Source organism: Penaeus monodon, unplaced genomic scaffold, assembly GCF_015228065.2.
Source record: "Penaeus monodon isolate SGIC_2016 unplaced genomic scaffold, NSTDA_Pmon_1 PmonScaffold_1191, whole genome shotgun sequence".
In the NCBI taxonomy this organism is placed as follows: domain Eukaryota; kingdom Metazoa; phylum Arthropoda; class Malacostraca; order Decapoda; family Penaeidae; genus Penaeus; species Penaeus monodon.
In genome coordinates this window covers 2501-12891 of record NW_023640725.1, presented here as the reverse complement: position 1 = coordinate 12891, position 10391 = coordinate 2501, and positions in this window count along the sequence as shown.

Here is a 10391-nt window from a genome sequence, read left to right as displayed (position 1 = left end):
ATTCCCACCACCGGCTTTCAACTAAATTTTCCCATGATGGCAAGTTCCAGTCTCCCCTGCCCTCAGACAAATTTTCCCATGACAGCATGTTCATATTACCCTCCCCTCAAACAAAAATTTTTCATGACATGGTGTCATCTGGATCACAGGGGTTAAAAAGGACACAAGGCACTGAAATGGATCCAATCTAACTTCAAGAGAAGACAGAATCAGAGAGATTTCATTAGAAACTTTTCTAGATCAAGAAGTATATCGGGTATCTGCACCAAAAAAAGAAAAACTGGAAACTCAGGTTACAGTCACCACCCCATAGGGTTGCATATAGCAAACCCTGATGGCACCTTGAGTGAAAACCTCCTATATGACAGGGACCCCAAACAGAGTAAACCCAAAAACACAAGGTCCACATATGATATGCCATTTTCTGGTTTTATGGGAAACCCGGGGGGACATAAATACCTATTCCTTTTTTGCCCCAAACCCCCCAATTGGACCCTCAGTACGTCAATCAAAATTTATTTTATTTTTGTGACCACCGAAAATGTTTTTTAAAAATTTTTTCCCCCTTTTTTGTTAGAATGAAAAAAATTCTTTTCAATAAGTAATAACTGTAAAGATAGAAGGGTTCTTATTTATTTTTAAATTTTTTTTGCTCAAATAGTGGCAGGGATACCCCAAATTTTTAAAAATTTTGGAAAAAAACCTGTTTCCTGTGGCACTAAAATTTCAGGGCAAAATTTCCTTGTGCTGATCCCCCTTTAAAAACAAGAAAAACCCTTTGGGACGGCTGTATATCTTTTAGATATTTTAATAAACAATGCAGCATTTTTTTTTTTTGCCAGGGCAGGGATGTAAATTATATCAACGCTTGGGGTGCTCAGCATAGCAAATGAATTTTGGCCATTTTTATTGGCTTGGCGCATCCCCACAGTCCGTACCACTATGTGCTCCCAAAGGGGCTTGAAATCCCCCAAAATTTTTATAAAACAAGTGATATAAGTGCGAAAAAAAAATTTAAAAACGAATAGAGTAAAACACAAAGATATGAAAAAGGCAAAGTAAGTAAAAAAATAGCTATGAGAGGGTGAAAAAAATAGGGAAGAGCCTATGCGGTACCCGGGTAATTCCAACATGTGGCCCCAAAATGACCACAGACTTTAGATGTCAAAAAATATTTTTAATTTTCCAAAAATTTAGAAGGCATGTGGCTTTTTTAGAGAAAAAAAGTGGGAAAAAATTTTTCATCTGTGCACTTTTCTATATACAAAAGGCCATCGAGCAAAAATAAAAAAAAGAATTTTCCAAAAATTCTTAATGAAAAAATTTAATAAATTTAAAATGAAATCAAAGGAAGCCTTTTAAGCATCCCCCCAAACGACCCCAGCCCTGGGGCGAGTGCCTTTTTACATTTTTGGGGGTTTTGTGGCCGACCCCTAGCACAACGGGGGGTCTACCGGGGCCGACTGTGGGAACTGGGGCAGTGTGAGGAGGAGGGCTGACCAGCAGACGCGGGGTCAAGGTCGTGAGAGGGGGACTAGTGGTGGGGGGGGTTTGAGGGAGACAGGGGGCAGGCAGCCCCGGTGGACAGCAGGCGAGGCAACACAATCAATCCCGAAATTTATAAAAAATGTTAATAAGTACCACAAACAATGTATAATGGGGATTCATTTTTTTAAAAATTTGTGAAAATCACACTGACAGGGATGGAAAATATCAAAATTATCAAAGAACATGAAAACTGCAATACACAAACAATATAATATATATGATCTTCACAAAAGAGATACTACAGTCTTTCCCAAGCATACTTTTCTTATAAATCAATATTGAAATACATAAAGACCCAACATACTTTAACATTTTTAAGAAAAATTTGATATCAAAAAAGCTGAGAGCAGAGGGGGGAGTGAAGTGAGAGAGAGGAAGGGGGGAAGTGAGAGAAAAGGGGGGGGAAAGTAAAGAGAGAGAGGGGGGGGAAAAGTGAGAGAAAAAGGAGGGGGGGGGAAGTGAGAGAGAGGGGGGGAGGGGGAAGGGAGAGAAGAGGAGGGGAATGAGAGAGAGAGGGGGGGGGAAGTGAGAGGGGAAGAGGGGGGGGAAGAGAGAGAGAGAGGGGGGGGGGAAGTGAGAGAGGGGAAGGGAGGGGGAAGTGAGGAGAGAGAGGGGGAAGTGAGAGAGGGGGGGAGGGGGGAAGGGGGAGAGAGAGGGGGGGAGGTGAGAGAGAGGAGGGGGGGGAAGTGAGAGAGAGAGAGGGGGGGGAAGTGAGAGAGAGAGAGGGGGGGAATGAGAGAGAGAGGGGGGGAAGTGGAGAGAGAGAGGGGGGTGAGGAGAGAGAGGGGGGAAGTGAGAGAGAGAGGGGGGGGAAGTAGAAGAGAGAGGGGAAGTGTGAAAGAGGAGAGGGGGGAAGTGAGAAGAGAGAGAGGGGGGAAAATGAGAGAGAGAGAGAAGGGGGGAAGGAGAGAGAGAGAGAGAGGGGGGAATGGAGAGAGAGAGGGGGGGAAGGAGAGAGGAGAGGGGGGGGGAAGGGAGAGAGAAGGGGGGAATGAGGAGAGGGGGGGGAAGGAGAGAGAGAGGGGGGAAGTGAGGAGAGGAGGGGGGAGTGGGAAGAGAGAGGGGGGGGAAGGAGGGGGAGAGAGAGGGGAAAGGAAAAGGGGGAAATTTAAGAAAGATAAGGAGAGTGACGAGGGGGGAGGGAGAGAAAAAAAAAGGGAATGGAGAAAGAGCAGAGGAAGAATGGAACTCCAGAGGGAAAGGGGGGGAGTAGAAAGAGAATACAAGAATAATTTAAAAAAAACTTTTTATAATATGCTACAAAACTATGGGAAAATTTAAAAATCAAGAAATTATAATAAAGCCAAAGCTCATAATAATCTATAGTTTTTCAAAACTGAAAATGCTAACAAAATCAGACTTTTTATAAATACTATTATATGGTAAAAAAAAAATAATAAAAAAAATAAAAAAAAAAATTTTAACCGTTTAGGGGCGTATGCAAACCATTTATATAAAATTTTACAAGGGAAATTTTCAATATACGCAAAATGGTTCTTGTCCCCATTACCCCAAAAAAAAAAAACATGCCAAAAAAACAGAAGTATGGGGGAAAAAAAAACAAAAGACCCGATTTTACAGCTCTAAACCCCTTTTTCTAAAGGGGAAATACGTGAAAACTAGGGGATTCTAAATTGGGAAAGTCGAGGGAAAAGCACGGAATAAATATTTATTGCATCATTTTAGAGTAAAAAAATGTGACCTACAAAAGCTTATAGCTGAAATTTAAAAACTAAAGTTAGAAGACACAATACTTTCAAAAAAGAAACTTTATTTATTTGGGTTTTGTTCCATCAATATCATTAAAAATTTTGGATCTGGACAGTAGGGCTACAATTACAGTCCCAAAACAACAGTGAGTAAATTTTTGGGGATCGCCAAGATTATTGCTTGGAAAACCAACAACCCAAAGATTATTTGCATTGGCCGGTTTTTTTACTTTATAAAAAGCTTCAAACCCCAAAAGTTTTAAATTGCATAGTATTTTGGCCCTGGTTTTTTTGGCTCTTCGAGAGCCCCCCAAAAGGCAGGAAGTGCGTTGTCAGCAAAAACAATCTGGGAGAATGCAAGTGTCTTTCAACACTGACCCTAACAGTTTTTTAAACCCAACAACAAAAAGGTTTTTTTTTCAATCTTTAATTTTTGGCGTTGGGGCAAAAAAATAAATTTTCAAGCAACACTTTCTATAAACATATGTCAAAAATGCAAAAATATCATTAATTCCCTATTTTTCTAAAAATTCTTGGTTATCTTTAAAAGTTTTAAACCAAAATAAATACCCAAATCATAAACCCAAACCTTTTTTCCCTCCTCTGAATAAAACAATAGCGCTCTGCAATTCCCCAATGACAAAAAGAAAATAAATAAAAATCAACATAAGATAGAAACATACATACATCAACAGAGAAACTCCATTAAACAAGACGCACAGAAGTATTCAACAGGATACATAAACATTACCATATTCCTGATAAATCACCATGATCTACCCGTAAAATTTAAAAGAAATGCATTTACACTCAATAAAAACAATCACTTAAGGTCACATTTTATGCTATTTGAAATTTGGAAAAAAAAATTAATAACTCTTATATTGTAATTTCTTCACACCTAAAATAATCAGAGTAAACACCTTTTCCAAAGTCCTTTGGGAAACCCTATTTTTTCCCTTTTTTCCCAATTATTTTTTTTTTTTTTTTTTTACCGAAATAACCCACATTCAAACCGACGGGGATGCACGTTATTTGCCCCAAATACTGCTACCTTTATAAAATTTAAAAACAAACCCTACTCCTCAAAAAAAAATTAATGAATTCCCCTTTAAGCCCCCACTCCCCTCAGTTCCCCAAGAGAGAGTATTTTTTTCTAAAAAAAAAACCACACGAATTTAAAAAAAAAAAACCTCGGCTTCTCCGGCCCTCAATAGGCCAGGCCCCGTCCTCTTCACACGGAAAAAAAGGGGGCTGCCCCCCCACGACGGGTATCCCCTTTCCCCCTGGGATGCTTACCAGCCCCTTCGCCTCGCCCTCCCCGGGCAGCCCCGGTGCCCCAAGGAAAGGGGGGAAAAAAAAAAAAACGTTTTTTGTTCTTCGATCTATGCTTTTTTCGCTTCCCCTTCCTTTTTCTCCCCCAGAACCCCCCTCAACACCGAGGATTTTTCCCCCCCACCACCGCTCTCCGATGAAAGCCCCGCCGGATCAGCATATCTAATCCACAACCTACTACATAAGAAAACCCTTCGAAAGGGTAATTTGGGCGATTTCCTGCCTGTTGCGAGGGCCCAGGAGGGAAACCCCCACAAAGCCGCTTTTCCCTGTAGCTGATTTTACCCCGGTACTTCAAAAAACGAGTCAAAAAAAGGGGGAAAATCATTCATACGCTCCTTCGCAACGACTTCACCGCGCACTATCCACATGCCCCCCCTTTTAGACAACGGGTATCCTCACTTTTAAAGGTAGATTTGGGGTAAAAGGGGTAGGGGCCGCGTGTGTGGGGGCGCGCGGGGGAGGAACAGCCTCATGGGCCAAAAGGGCCCCCTTCACGCGCTAATTATCAACTTTATTCTCGTTTTTTTTTCCTATTTGCTTTTTGAGGCCTTCTCTTGTTTTAAACACGGGTATTTCTTGGGGGAAAGGCCAAGTTTTTTTTGACGTTTTCCCTTTTAAACGAGTTTTTTTGCGCCCAAATAAACTTTTTTCTCGCTTTTTTTCCCCCTCTTCTGCTTTACGGTGTTTTCTTTTTGTATTTGGCTGATGCATGTTTTCTCTGTTTTACCCGCATGGGGAATTTTCTCTGTTTCAAGATGTAGGGGGGAAATTTTGGAAAAAACCCGGGAAATTTTTTTGGACTTTTCCAAGGACTTTCGTAGACGTTTTAAGGTTTTTTTTTGTGTTTTTCTTCTTATTTACCTTGAAGTGTTCCCTTTGTGGATGAAATAAGGGGGAAGTTTTCCCTTTGATTATTTCCCCCCCCCCCAAAGTTTTTTTTTTTCTTTGTTTTAACAAATTTTAAAGACCTTTAACCAAAACTATACCCCTATTGATTTTTTTTTAAAAATTTATCTTTTTTAATTATTTTATTTAAATTTTTCTTTACAGTTTTCTTTTTACGAACCCCCGTCCAGGGAAAAGGGGTCCCTTTCTTTTTTTTTTATTCACTCTATTGCAATATTGCAAAAACTTTGGTATAGATTTAAATATATCACCCTTTTTTGCCACCCTTTTAGCACTATTACTTTTATATTTTTTTAATTTTTATCATTGTTGCTATCATTGTTATATTTTATTAATTTTATATTATTTTTGCAAAAGTTTCTTTCCATATCATCAATGGATTTTTTTTATATCTACATTGTTTTAATAAAAAAATTTGTGATGCTTAATTTTAATATAAATATTGTGAGTATTTGTTATATATACATTACTACTATATACGTATTTTAAAAATATTATATTTTTATGTTGTTGTGTGGGTGTAAAAATATATATATAAATAATAAAATATATAAATATATTTTAAAAAATATATTATATATAATATTTATGTATATATAATATATTATATATAATAAATATATATATATATAGTGTGTGTGGGGTGTGTGTGTGGTGTGGAATGTAATTTAAAAATATATATATTAATTTTATATATAAATAATATAAATAATAATATATATAGTTATATTTTAAAATATACTTTTCTACAAAAATTTTCATACATACGCACACACACAAACACACACAACACACCACCCAACACACACACACAACACAAAAACACAACACACAAAATATTTTAATCATATATATTTTTTTTTTTTTTTTTATTAAAAAAAATTTTAAAAAAAAAAAAAAAAAAAAAAATATATATTATATATAATATAATATATTTTTTTTTGGGGGTTTTTTTTTTAAATTTTTTTTATTTTATATTTTTAAAAATTTTAAAAAAAAAAAAAAAAAAAACACACACTTTATATTTATTATTATTAAAAACTATAAATATTAAAAATTTTATAATAATATATATAATTTTTTTTTTTATTATTATTTTTGAGTAAAAAAATAAAAAAAATTATTTTTTAAAAAAAATTTTTTTTAAATTAAAAATTTAAAAAAAAAATTTTCCCCAATTTTATTTTGGGGTTTTGTTTTTGTGTGTTTGGGTTTGGGGTGTTTTTTTTGGGGGGGGGGGGGGGTTTTTTTTGGGGGGTTTTTTTTTTTTATTTAAATTTATTTGTGTTTTTTATAAAAACCCCGACAAAAAAACACCCCCCCCCCAAAAAGAAAAACCCACCAAATAATATTATAAATTATAAAAATTATAATTTATATAATAATTATAAATAAAATATATTTTATTTTATATTATTTTTATATAATTATTATTTTTAAAATTTAATTTAATTTATATTTTTTTTTTTATTTTTTTTTTTAAAATTTATATATTTAAAATTTTAATTATTTTATATTTAAAAAAAAAATATTTTAAAAATTTTACCCAATTTTTTGGGGGTTTTTTCCCCTTTTGTTTCTTTTTTTTTTTTCTTTTTTTTTATTTTTTTTTTTTTTTTGTTTGTTTTTTTAAAAAATTTAAACCATAAATTAAAATAAATAAAAATTTATATTTTTAAAAATATATAAAAAAATTTTTATTTTTTTTTTTTTATTTTTATTTACTTTTGTTTTGGTTTGTTTTCCCTTTTCTTTTTTTTTTTTTTTAAATTATATTAAAAATTATTAAAATTATAAAATTAATATAATTTTTATTTTAAATATATATTATTTTGTGTCTTTTTATAAAATAATATTTTTAAAAATTAAAATTTTTAATGGTGGCGGGCGGGTGTTCCCCCCCCTTTGGTTTTTTGGGGTTGTGGTGTTTTTTTTAACACATAAACCAAAAACCCCCAAATTTTTAGGGTTATATGGTTAAAAAATTTTTAAAATTTTAAATTTTATTAAATTTTTTTTAAAAAAAAATTTTTAAAATTTTTTTAAAAAAATTTTCCATAACCCCTTTGAATATATTACTTATAATAATTATAAATTTTAAAAAAAATTTAATATACGATTTATTATATTTTTTGTTTTATATATATATATATTAAATTATATCATCCCCAAAACCCAAAACCCACACACAACACACAAACACCACAACAAACACCAAAAAAAAAAATTATATATGTGTATTTTATTATATATATTATATATATAATTATACTCTATTATATACTTATTTTGTTTTGTTTTTTTTGTGTTTTATGTTTTTTATTTTTTGTGTGTGTGTGGGTGTGTTTTGGGTGTGGTTGTCTGTTGTTGTGTTTGGTGTGTGTGTGTCTGTATTCTTCCTATTGGATAATTTTACCGCAAAATTATACTTACTTGTTTTAAACAACAAAACTTTATTCATTTTAAAAACTATTTTATGGAAATGTACACTCCCTTAACGGAAAAACCACATAGGGTACAAAATATGAATTAATTTGTTAAAAAAATATTTTTTTATATGTTTGTGGAACTTACTTGTTGACTTATTTTAAATCATCAATAAACACTTATAAAAAACTGAGTCCTTTTAAATATATATTTTTGTCATAAATGGTAATAACATAACATTTGCATACAAGTATTGATAATAATAAATTCCACTCTTATTACTGTTATTATTACTAGTATTATTGTTGTTCTTATCATTATCACCGATAATTATTGTCACTACCATTATTATTGTTATTATCTTTACATTACTATTATGATCCATATTATCATCATTATCATTATTATTATCATTGCCATATTATCATTATTACTATTACTGTTTTGTTGTTGTTATTATATTAAAAATTATTGTCATTCTCTTTTTTATCATTGTTATTAGATCACCCTCCTCGTTGTTACTATTATTAGTAGAATCAATACTGTTATCATCATTATCTGTTTATTTTTTTAAGCATTTGTTTTTTATATCTATCTATAATGTGTGATGAGGTTTTTGGACTTAAATGTTTCGTCAAATCATTCAGAAAGAATGAGGATTTTTTTTTTTTATTCGCTAAATATCATGCGGTAGAACTGTGCGCTGAACACTCCTCACACACATGAAATTATATAAAATTGCGCAGAAAACCAGCAGATTTTCTTATATGAGGTTAAAAGCAGAACTGAATTATCAAAGGCCTAGAATAATGACATATTACTCAGAGAGAGGGTCAGTAGAGTTTGCTGACTATATATATATATATATATATATATATATATATATATATATATATATATATATATATATAAATATATATATATATATATATATATATATATTATATATATATATATATATGTATATATATGTGTGTGTGTGTGTGTGTGTGTGTATGTTTGTGTGTGTGTGTGTGTTTGTGTGTATGTATGTGTATATATATATATATTATATATATATATATATAATATATAGAGAGAGAGAGAGAGAGAGAGAGGAGAGAGAGAGAAGAAGGGGGATAGAGATAGAGATAGACAGATAGATAGGGAGATAGAGAGAGAAGATTATTTAGTAAGCTGAACTTTTTAGGTTGTATACGGTTGAACAAGGCGTAAAGCATTCCATAAAACATGGTTCATAAAACATATTCAACCACGGCCAAGTGTCTTGTCCGTATTTGATTTCTAGTTATTATATTTATAATAGTCCATCCTCAAAGGTTACCCCTTCCCCCCCCCCCCCCCCTACGCAAATCATTCTACACTTAATCGATGTAGTTTCTAGTTGTCTAGACATTGTAGTGTTATTCTAGTACCTGGTAACTACTGGTAGTTATATTTACAACAAATACAAGTGTTTCATTATCACATGCTTGCCTATTCTAATTAATTTATTTTTCTTTACCTTGTTGTCGCTTCAAGGACATGGCCATATATTGGATAACCTTGAGGTTATGTGACCAAAACACGCGGTCTAAAATATAACATATAATAGGAAATAATAGAGCGTAGTATCAGTTTGCTATAAAAACATTAGTGTTTCTTTTTACTCATAACTGGTGGACAGCCCAGTTGTTTCCTTGTTGTGTTTTGCCACATTTTTTCAGCAAAGATCATTACTTTGTGAATATAACCTGACGATATATTGAGCCAAGTTAGGAAGGAAAGAGGAGGAGGGACAGAGAGGCAGAGATATAGAGACAGATAAAGACAGACAAGACACACAGTGACATAGAGAGAAAGAGGGAGAGAAGGCCGATGATGTATGGAAGCGAGAGATGAAAACAGGGATATAAGAGATTTAGCTTTGATTTTTAAGCACAATGCGTAAAGGTAATTTGATGTTTTCGTCATATACCTACTCGAGAGGTCATTATGCCAAATGTTGAAAAAAGAAGGTATCCCTAAGGCTCATGAACACTGAAACGAAACGCGTCATATCTTTCATTTAATTTTTTTTTTTTTTTTTTTTTTTTTTTTTTTTTTTTTTTTTTTTTTTTACATGAGTATAATTCTATAAATTTCAATCTCAACGAAACAAAACGAGAATAACGATCATTCAGACAGCGCTCAACTCTTCCATCTCATAACGTCAGGGAGACAGGTTTCCATTCGTTCAGTGAGCATAAAAAAGCACTCGACTCGACCGTTCGCAAAGAGCTCGGATTAACAGAGGAATGTGTGACTGCGCGCCCTTGTGACAGGCCGTCCCATCAAGCGATTTAGTGTTACTTTTATCATAACTTTTTACGTGTACTGATTACTCTGATGTGCGATAAGTTAGTGATGATAGGATAGTGTAAATTGTGTATGTGACATAGTTGTGTGGATAAAGATTTCTTGGTAGAAAGTAATGGGTTTATG